This window comes from Heterodontus francisci, chromosome 21, assembly GCF_036365525.1.
Source record: "Heterodontus francisci isolate sHetFra1 chromosome 21, sHetFra1.hap1, whole genome shotgun sequence".
NCBI classification, from domain to species: Eukaryota; Metazoa; Chordata; class Chondrichthyes; order Heterodontiformes; family Heterodontidae; genus Heterodontus; species Heterodontus francisci.
Window position 1 is genome coordinate 75,006,302 of NC_090391.1, and position 11,164 is coordinate 75,017,465.

Below are 11,164 nucleotides of genomic sequence, written 5' to 3' on the forward strand. Positions count from 1 at the left end.
GGGGCTTGGATTGGGCACAATTTGTGAGGAGCATCCAGGAGGGCTTCTTGAAAAAGTATCTACATAGGCCAACTAGGGAAGGGGCCATTCTGGACCTGGTATTGGGGAATGAGCCCGGCCAGATGGTCGAAGTTACAGTGGGGGAGCATTTCGGGAGCAGTGACCATAATTCCATAAGTTTTAAGGTACTTGTGGATAAGGATAAGAGTAGTCCTGGGGTGAAGGTGCTAAATTGGGAAAAGGCTAATTATGACAATATTAGGCAGGAACTGAAGAATTTATATTGGGGGCGGCTGTTTAAGGGTAAATCAACATCTGATATGTGGGAGTCTTTAACATGTCAGCTGATTAGAATCCAGGACCAGCATGTTCCTGTGAGAAAGAAAGACAAGCTGGCAAGTTTCAGGAAGCTTGGATAACACGGGATATTGTGAGCCTAGTCAAAAACAAAAAGGAAGCATTTGTAAGGGCTGGAATGCTAGGAACAGATGACGCACTTGATTAATATAAAGACAGTAGAAAGGAACTTAAGCAAGGAGTTAGGAGGGCTAAAAGAGGTCATGAAACGTCATTGGCAAACAGAATTAAGGAAAATCCCAAGGCTTTTTATACATATATAAAGAACAAGAGAGTAACCAGGGAAAGGGTTGGCCCACTCAAGGACAGAAATGGGAATCAATGCGTGGAGCCAGAGGAAGTGGGTGAGGTGCTAAATGAGTACTTTGCATCAGTATTCACCAAGGAGAAGGACATGGTGGATGATGAGCCTAGGGAAGGGATTCTCAGTCATCTCATTATCAATAAGGAGGAGGTGTTGGGTGTCTTGCAAAGCATTAAGTTAGATAAGTTCTCAGGGCCTGATGGGATCTACCCTAGAATACTGAATGTGGCATGGGAAGAAATTGCTGGGGCCTTGACAGAAATCTTTGCATCCTCATTGGCTGCAGGTCAGGTCCCAGAGGACTGGAGAAGAGGCAATGTCATTCCTTTGTTTAAGAAGGGTAGTAAGGATAATCCAAGCAATTATAGGCCGGTGAGCCTTACGTCAGTGGTAGGGAAACCATTAGAGAGGATTCTTCGGGACAGGATTTACTCCCATTTGGAAACAAACGAACTTATTAGCGAGAGACAGCATGGTTTTGTGAAGGGGAGGTCATGTCTTACTAATTTGATTGAGTTATTTGAGGAATTGACGAAGATGATTGATGAGGGAAGGGCGGTGGATGTGGTCTATATGGACTTTAGTAAAGCCTTTGACAAGTTCCCGCATGGCAGACTGGTGCAAAAGTTGAAGTCACACGGGATCAGAGGTGAGCTGGCAAGATGGATACAGAACTGGTTCAGTCACAGAAGAAAGAGGGTAACAGTGGATGGGTGTTTTTCTGAATGGAGGGAAGTGACGAGTGGTGTTCCACAGGGATCAGTGCTGGGCTCTTTGCTGTTTGTCGTAAATATATATATATATGATTTGAAGGAAAATGTAGCTGGTCTGATGAGTACGTTTGTGGACAACACAAAGGTTGTTGGAGTTGTGGATAATGATGAGGATTGTCAGAGGAACATGCAGGATATAGATTGGTTGGAGACTTGGGTGGAGAAATGGCAGATGGAGTTTAACCCGGACAAATGTGAGGTAATGCATTTTGGAAGGTCTAATGCATGTGGGTAGTGTACAGTAAATGGCAGAACCCTTAGGAGTATTGACAGGCAGAGAGATCTGGGCGTACAGGTCCACAGGTCAGTGAAAATGGCATCGCAGGTGGATAAGGTTCTCAAGAATGAATACGACATGCTTGCCTTCATCGGTCTGGGCATTGAGTATAAAAAATTGGCAAGTCATATTGCAACTGTACAGAACCTTAGTTCGGTCACACTTAGAATATTGCGTGCAATTCTGGTCGCCAGACTACCAGAAGGACGTGGAGGCTTTGGAGAGGGTACAGAGGAGGTTTACCAGGATGTTGCCTGGTCTGGAGGGCATTAGCTATGAGGACAGGTTGGAAAAACTCGGATTGTTTGCACTGGAACAATGGAGGTGGAGGGACGACATGATAGAGGTTTACAAATTTATGAGCGGCATGGACAGAGTGGATAGTCAGAAGCTTTTTCCCAGGGTGGAGGAGTCAGTTACCAGGGGATATAGGTTTAAGGTGCGAGGTGCAAAGATTAGAGGGGGTGTGCGAGGCACGTTTTTTACACAGAGGGTGGTGAGTGCCTGGAACTTGCTGCCAGGGGAGGTGGTGGAAGCAGATACGATAGCGATGTTTAAGAGACATCTTGACAAATATATGAATAGGAAGGGAATAGAGGGATATGGGCCCCGGAATTGCAGAAGGTGTTAGTTTCGGCAGGCATCAAGATCGGCGCAGGCTTGGAGGGCCGAATGGCCTGTTCCTGTGCGGTATTGTTGTTTGCTCTTTGTTGTTCTTTGTTCTATAAGTAGGTGGTAAGGAATATGGGATTAGCGAATAATTGGGTGGTTGTTGGTTGGCACAGCCTCGAACCGCCTGTTTCAGTGCTGTTGCTCTTTCTGACAAAGTGGAGATTGCCTTAATTACTGACTGACGGATTTTACAATGAAACTAGAGTCCTTTTTAAAATAAGATAAATTCCAAAGCTGCAACTAACTTACTGGAAATGCCGATTGGAATATGAGTCGCAGGAAATCTCCTCTCTTAAACTTTCCTATTCTTGCAATTTCGAAGATAGGCTGAGGCAGCTTAGTTTCTGATTACCTGCTTTTTTACGAATAGAAACTGGCAGTGAGCAGAGAAATTTTCTTGCTGCTTTGCAGACTGTGACCTCTTTGCTTCCTTTTGTAGGCAGGCCCCAGAGATGTTGATTTGCAGCTTCAAGGCTTAAAAAGCAGACTGGTTGAAAAAGGATGGCTTCTAGGTCATGTGACCGGACCCCTTCAACCAGCTGCCGCACTTCCTGTTGGTGAAATGAACTCCCCCTCCGCTCCAATTTAAACATGTTGAACATAGATGCAAATAAACCTTACAATGCTGAGTATAATGTCAGCTGAAAATAACACGCATGTGCACAAAAATACTGTAACTAACGGTTGGTTTTCATCCATTAGTGATCGTGCAAGTGGAGTTTGTGACGTCAAGTTCAAGTGATATTAGCTGTGTTCAGCTTGTGCAGTTTACCTGATATTTGCTGTGATCATGTCAAGCAATATTTGCTGTTCCCACATTAAATGATATTTAAATGATGCTTGTTGTGGTCATTTTACTTGCTATTTGCTGTGTTCAGTTTCAGTCTTATTTGCTGTGACCGTTTCAATCATATTTGGTTCTTCCAGTTTAGTTGATTTTTGCTGTATCCCTTTTAAATGATATTTGCTGTGTTCATGTTAACTGAAAGTTGCTGTGAAAAATTTAAGTGACATTTCTAGCGTTTAGTTTAAGTGTTGTTTTCTGTTTCCAGTTTAAGTGGCATTTTCTATAGTCATTTTAAGTAATATTTTCTGTGTACTGTTGAATTAATATACTCTGCTATTAGCTCAAGTGACATCTGTTGTATCTAATGTGAGAAATATTTGCTGTGGTTATCTTAAATGGTATTTTCCGTGGCAAATGTAATTTTATTTTCTATGATTGAGTGTTTGCATGTTTATGGACCCCCTCCCATGTCCACCGTCGACTACGGCTGCTCCAGTTTGGCTCAACCTTGAAACTCCCAGGGTTGGAGGTTTGGCTGTAAGCAGCACCGGAGCGTTAGATTTCAGTTTAAAATTAGCATTTTGATACTGTATTCGCTTTAATGACTAATAAGGTCAAGGAAGCCATTTTAAGATTAGCATTTCTCTTTTCAGCCGTTTCATACTCTGCATTTTGTATTCTGTGTTATCTACATGCATTGATTCTGCATAAAGTATAACCAGTCATGGTTATAATAGTAATACAACACGATTAAGTTATAATGAGCGCATTATTGCAATTGATAAATATATTACAAAGTTTATTCATTTATTTAAAATATTCATGAATAACAACTGTTTCAGTTGAAAGTTTCTGTGAAGTTCATTTTCTTATGAAATTGGAATCTTTCTGAACTCTGATAAGTTACTGTACACCATGACCTAGTCAGAGTCTAGCTTATGAATACCGAGTTGCTCAGCATCATATTGAAAATGGATGGGTAAAGAAAATATTGTTCTCCATGGAGAACACATTGCTGCCGATTCAAACTAGGTGTTATCAACTGGAAGATGCTGTGAAGAACCAACGAAGTTTACCAAACAACAGCTAGTACCAATCATTGAGGCAACAATACGTTAACTGTGACATGCATGATAGTGATCTAAGGGATAACAACAAGGGTTCCATCAGGTTTCTGTGTTCGACAGACTCTGAAGTTTCTGGAGTATGCACCACATTTTATTCCTGCAAGCCAGTTCGATATCAAGAGCAGAGACCTGAGAGCTTGAAAGCGACCCGTATTTCAACACACAATGAAACTGGCTAAAGCTGTAAATGCCATTATCCTAAGTTTATGAATTATGTCTTTCTTTTCCTAAACTTTCTTATATTTGTTATCCAAAGATTCCTGCTATTGTCTTATTTGTTGAATTCTCTTTTTGTCTTCATTTTAGGTCAATTAACATTGCCAGCAAATTGGAATAACTGAAATTGATCAGGCAACGAATTAAGCTACAAACAAAATATTAGAGTGAAACAAACTACATGGGATAACAAGTATCCATTTCCTTGCCGTTTCGTTTGCATCAAGGATTTAAGCATTTCCCAGAATCATTGAAACAGAATAGAGAGAATGGGATCAGGAGCAGCGACCCTTTTTTCACATCCTGCTTCCTGTCAGAACTCCATATCATTCTCACAGTTTCTCCTTCTCCGACACATCTGCTCTGATGATGCAACCTTCCACAACAGCGCCTCTAATATATTTTTCTTGTTCCTCAACCGAGGATTCCCCGCCCCCCCTCCCCCCGCCCCGCTGTGGTTGACAGGGTCCTCAACTGTGTCTCGCTCATTTCCTGCACCTGCGCCCTCACCCCTTCTTTTCCCTCTCAGAACCGCGACACGTTTTCTCTTGTCCACACTTTGCACCCCGCCAGCCTACACATTCAGAGGATTATCCTTCGCCATTTCCACCACCTCCAGCATAATGCCAACAGAAAACACATCTCCCCCCTCCCCTCTCCTATCAGCATTCCGAGAGGATCATTTGCGTCGCAACAACCTGGCCCACTCCTCCATTACCCCGACACCTCGTCCCCTTCCCACCGCACCTTCCCATGCAATCACAGGATGTGTAATACCTGCCCTTTTACCTCTTCTCTCTTCACTATCCATGGCCCTAAACACTCATTTCAGATGAAGCAGCCATTTACTTGTACATCTATCAATTTAGTATACTGTACTCGCTGCTCAGAATGTGGTCTCCTCTACATTGGGGAGACGAAACGCGGATTAGGTGACCGCATTTCTGAACACCTCCACTGAGCCCGGAAACATAAATCCGATCTTCCTGTCGCTTGCCATTTCAACACACACCCCTGCTGTCATTCCCACATCTCTGACCTGGGCTTGCATCGTTGTTCCAGTGACCATCAACGCAAGCTGGAGAACAGCAACGTTAACTCTGCTTCTCTTTTCACAGATGCTGCCAGACCTGCTGAGTGGTTCCAGCATTTCTTGTTTTTATTTCTTGCCTTTACTTGTTATGTCCTTAATGTGAGCCTATCTTTTCCAGAACTCCAGGATTGAAGTCCTCCAATCAGACATCTGTCACTATCACAGTACCATATCAGCTCTTCCCAAATCACAAATAACATCCTGTGTGACTGAAATAAACATTACATTTTCCTCCTCGAGTTCTCGACCTGTCTGCAGCAATTGATTGAGTTGATCAGTCAATCCTCCAAATCTCTCCACCATCGTCCCCGAGTCTGGAACTGCAATCATCTGCTTCCATTCTTATCTTTATAATCATGGCCAGAATATCGAAATCAGTAGATTATATTTCAATTTCTGCAGCAACGTCTCTGTTCATCTCGAAAGGTCTATTTCTCACTTACATTCTCTCTGCCAGTGACATCATCCAAAAACAGAATGTCAGTTTCAATATTTGTACTGAAGACACCAAACTCTACCTCACCCTGACATTTCTCGTTTCTCTGTTTTCTCTGGATTGTCACACGGCTTGTCAGCAATCCGGTACCTGGTGAACAGCAATGTCCTTCAATTAAATATTGGAAAGGCTGAAGCCATTTACTTTGTTCCTTGCCACAAACTTTACTCTCCAGCCAGACTTCCTTTTCCTGGAAACTAGCTGAGACTGAACCATATTTTTTGCAAACTTGGTCAGATCATTGACATCGGGATGAGCTCACAAACACAAGCCTGCACCTTTGACAAGCTCCCTCATGGCAGACTGGTCTAAAAGATGAATTCACACGGGCAACATGGATACAGAACTGGCTGCATCATAGAAAACAGAGGGGAGCAATGGAAGGGTGCTTTTCTGCATGGAGGGATGTGACGAGTGGTGGTCTGCAGAGATCAGTGCTGGGACCTTTGCTGTTTGTAGTATATATAATTGATTTGGAGGAAAATGTAGCTGGTCTGATGAGTAAGTTGGCGGACAACACAAAGGTTGGTGGTGTTGCGGACAGTGATGAGGATTGCCAAAGGATACAGCAGGATATAGATTGGTTGGAGACTTTGGCGGAGAAATTTCAGATGGAGTTTAATCCGGACAAATGTGAGGTAATGCATTTTGGAAGATCTAATGCATGTGGGAAGTATACAGTAAATGGCAGAACCCGCAGGAGTATTGACAGGCAGAGAGAGCTGGGCATACAGGTCCGCAGGTCACTGAAAGTGGCAGCGCAGGTGGATAGGTTTGGTCGAGAAGGCATATGGCATGCTTCCCTTCGTCGTTCCGGGCATAGAGTATAAAAATTGGCTAGTCATGCAGCAGCTGTACAGAACTTTGGTTTGGCCACACTTAGAATATTGCGTGGAATTCCGGTCGCCACACTACCAGAAGGACATGGAGGCTTTGGAGAGGGTTTACCAGGATGTTGCCTGGTCTGGAGGGCATTAGCTATGAGGAGTGATTGGAAAAACTCGTATTGTTTTCATTGGAACGACTGAGATGGAGGGGCGACATGATAGAGGTTTACAAAGTTATGAGCAGCATGGACAGAATGGATAGTCAGAAGCTTTTTCCCAAGGTGGAAGAGTCAGTAACTAGGGGACATAGGTTTAAGGTGAGAGGCGTAAAGATTAGAGGGATTGTGTGAGGCAAGTTCTTTACACAGAGGGTGGTGAGTGCCTGGAACGTGCTGCCGGGGGAGATGGTGGAAGCAGGTACGATTGCAACGTTTAAGAGGCATCTTGAAAATACATGAACAGGATGGGAATAGAGGGGTATGGACCCCCGAAGTGCAGAAGGTTTTAGTTTACGCAGGCATCAAGATCAGCGTAGGCTTGGAGGGCCAAATGGCCTGTTCCTGTGCTGTACTGCTATTTGTTCTGTGTTTGTTTATCTCAATGACCCATTCCTCTTCCCCCGTTTCACCTCAAATGTTGCTGAAATCTGATCCGTGTCTTTGCCAGCTCCAGATTTGAATGTTCAAACACACTCTTGGCCGACCTCCCACATTCTACACTCGTATTTTTTATTCTGTGTATATGGAGGAATCATACTCTGTGTGTCCGCTGTCAGAACCAGCTGCTGCCCACGTTTACCGAAGCTCATGAATGATAACCAGGGAGGAAATCCGATCAGAAATCCTGGAGCCAATCAAGCAGCAGTCAGCACAAATTACCCCAACTTCCAGTTCGATAGGGTCACATGACCAGGCTCTGCTCCTGTCTCCGAGTCCAGTTTTTGTCCATCCACGAACAAATCAGGAGCACAGCCTAAACGGCAGATATTCCGAATGCCACAGCTCAAACCCTGACCAGGAATACTTCCCCAATCCCTGTCCAGTTCGGTTCCACCAAATTCCTCTTGTCCTCATTGCTCCACTGTAATAATTTGAAGAATCGTGGACGAACATATCAATCCTGTTGCAAATGATACCATGTCAATCACAACAATCTGCCAAGCGATAAATCGCTCTGAACTTACTTCACTCCCTTCTTCCCTTGTCATCTATTGTTGAACAGTATTTGTTATGCACCACTGATTCTGCTGCACCGTCAGCAGGTTTTTCCCCAATAAACTGTACCCAGGGCATCGTAAATTCCAGCACTACACCATTTCAACTCTCTTCTTGCCTTCCAACACCATCTGGAATTCGATATGTCTCACTACGTGCTCATCAATCTCGCACTCTCTATACTTTTCCACTCATGCGTGATGTCACGCTGTTTTAACCTGCTCTATTATGTCTTCTGAGAAATCTATTTGGATATGTGCAGCGCTTTGTTCATGTAAGTTGTCATGGTCACCAGTTTCTTGCCACCCCATACTCTACGGTCTGGCTTAACCTGCTTCTTTCCCCATTGCAGTGGAAAGTATGTTGCCACAGTGAATACCGAAAGGAAGAGAGGAACCATCAGAATTCGACTGATACTGGGCAGCTTTCCTGTAACTGCTGGAGCCTGCTTAGATTGGAGAACCTGTGCAATGGGATTTGAGTCATATTTTTTTCAACATATTTTAGCACTTCAATTTGAGATTGAAACCAGTCTGCATTCCTCTTCGCACGTTTACCGTAGGTAGTGAAAGCTGGCTCATAGATGACGTCTCTGATGTGGGCCCACTTAGTCTCAGCATCTCCTGTGGGAGTGTTTTGAAGGGCTGTTGCAAGTGAATTTAGAAATTTTTGTAACAACTGTGGATGAGAAATTCTGCTCGTGTTGTTGCACGGGTGGCCCTTCTGCTTGGAATTATGCAACTTCTTTGGTCTTAGTCTAACCTTGCTGCACACCAGGGAGTGGTCGGTGTCGCAGTCCGCACTGTGGAAGCTGCGTTTGATTTGAACACTGTTTAAGGAGTCTCACCTTGTGACGATGAGGTCCAGCTGGTGCCAACGACGCGATCTTGGGTGCCTCCATGAAACCTGATGACAGGGTTCAGTATGAAAGAACGTGTTGGTGATGCAGAGGTTATGATAGGTACACAACTCAAGCAGTCTCTGCCCATTCTCATTCATCCTTCCAACATCATAGTATCCAAGGCAGGAGGGCCATGAGTCATGGTCGGCCCCAACCCTGGCATTAAAGTCCCCCAGCAGGAACAGGTGTTCGCTCTTGGGGATGCTACCAATGATATTATGGAGTTCCTTGTAGAACTGTTCTTTCGCTTCAGGTGGGGAACAGAGTGTTGGAGCTCAAATGCTGAGTAGGTGTACTGGACCAGAGGTGCTGAGCTGTCGGATGGACAGTATGCGTTCCGAGCCATTTGAGATAGGCTCTATCATGATGAGCAAGGAGTTTCTGATGGCTTGAGATCCACTCGCGGGGAGGCGTGCAAAGAGGAATGCAGACTGTTTTCAATCTCATATTTAAGAGCTGGAACCTGTCATAGCCGCTAAGCGCATTGCACTGTTGAACTACAAGAAAGCCCCCAGCGAGTCAACATTCGAAGCACTTAAAGCAGCCAGAAGCACTGCACAAAGAACAGCCAGGCGCTGCGCAAATGACTACTGGCAACACCTATGCAGTCATATTCAGCTGGCCTCAGACCCCGGAAACATCAGAGGAATGTATGATGGCATGAAGAGAGCTTTTGGGCCAACCATCAAGAAGCTCGCCCCCCTCAAATCTAAATCAGGGGATATAATTACTGACCAACGAAAGCAAATGGAATTCTGGGTTGAGCACTACCTCGAACTGTACTCCAGGGAGATTGTTGTCACTGAGACGACGCTCAATGCAACCCAGCCTCTACCAGTCATGGATGATCTGGACGTACAGCCAACAAAATCGGAAGTCAGTGATGCCATTGATTCTCTAGCCAGCGGAAAAGCCCCTGGAAAGGACGGCATTACCCCTGAAATAATCAAGAGGGCCAAGCCTGCTATACTCAAGGCACGACATTAACTGCTTTGCCTGCGCTGGGACGAGAGAGCAGTACCTCAGGACATGCACGATGCCAATATAAAAACAAAGGTGACCGCAACAACTACCGTGGAATCTCCTTGCTCAACATCGTGGAGAAAGTATTTGCTCGAGTCGCTTTAAACAGGCTCCAGAAGCTGGCCGAGCACGTCTGCCCTGAGGCAGTGTGGCTTTCGTGCAGAGAGACCGACCATTGACATGCTGTTACCCCTTCGTCAGATACAGGAGAAATGCCATGAACAACAGATGCCCCTCCACATTGCATTCATTGATCTCACCAAAGACTTTGACCTCGTCAGCAGACGTGGTCTCTTCAGGCTACTCGAAAAGATTGGGTGTTCTCCGAAGCTACTAAGTATCGTCACCTCATTCCATGACAATATGAAAGGCACAATTCAACATAGCGGCACCTCATCAGACCTCTTTCCTTTCCTGAGTGGCGTGAAACAGGGCTGTGTTCTCGCACCCACACTTTTTGGGATTTTCTTCTCCCTGCTGCTCTCACATGCATTCAAGTCTTCAGAAGAAGGAATTTTCCTCCACACAAGATCAGGGGGTAGGTTGTTCAACCTTGCCCATCTAAGAGCGAAGACCAAAGTATGGAAAGTCCGCATCAGGGAACTCCTCTTTGCTGACGATGCTGCTTTAACATCTCACACTGAAGAGTGTCTGCAGAGTCTCATCGACAGGTTTGCGGCTGCCTGCAACGAATTTGGCCTAACTATCAGCCTCAGGAAAACGAACAGCATGGGACAGGACGTCAGAAATGCTCCATCCATCAATATTGGCGACCACGCTCTGGAAGTGGTTCAAGACTTCACCTGCCTAGGCTCAACTATCACCAGTAACCTATCTCTGGCTGCAGAAATCAACAAGCACATGGGAAAGGCTTCCACCGCTATGTCAAGACATGCCAAGTGAGTGTGGGACAATGGCACACTGACACAGAACACAAAAGTCCGAGTGTATCAAGTCTCTGTCCTCAGTATCTTGCTCCATGGCAGCGAGGCCTGGACAACGTATGTCAGCCAAGAGCAACATCTTAATTCATTCCATCTTCGCTGCCACCAGATAATCCTTGGCATCAGGTGGCAGGACCGTATCTCCAACACAGA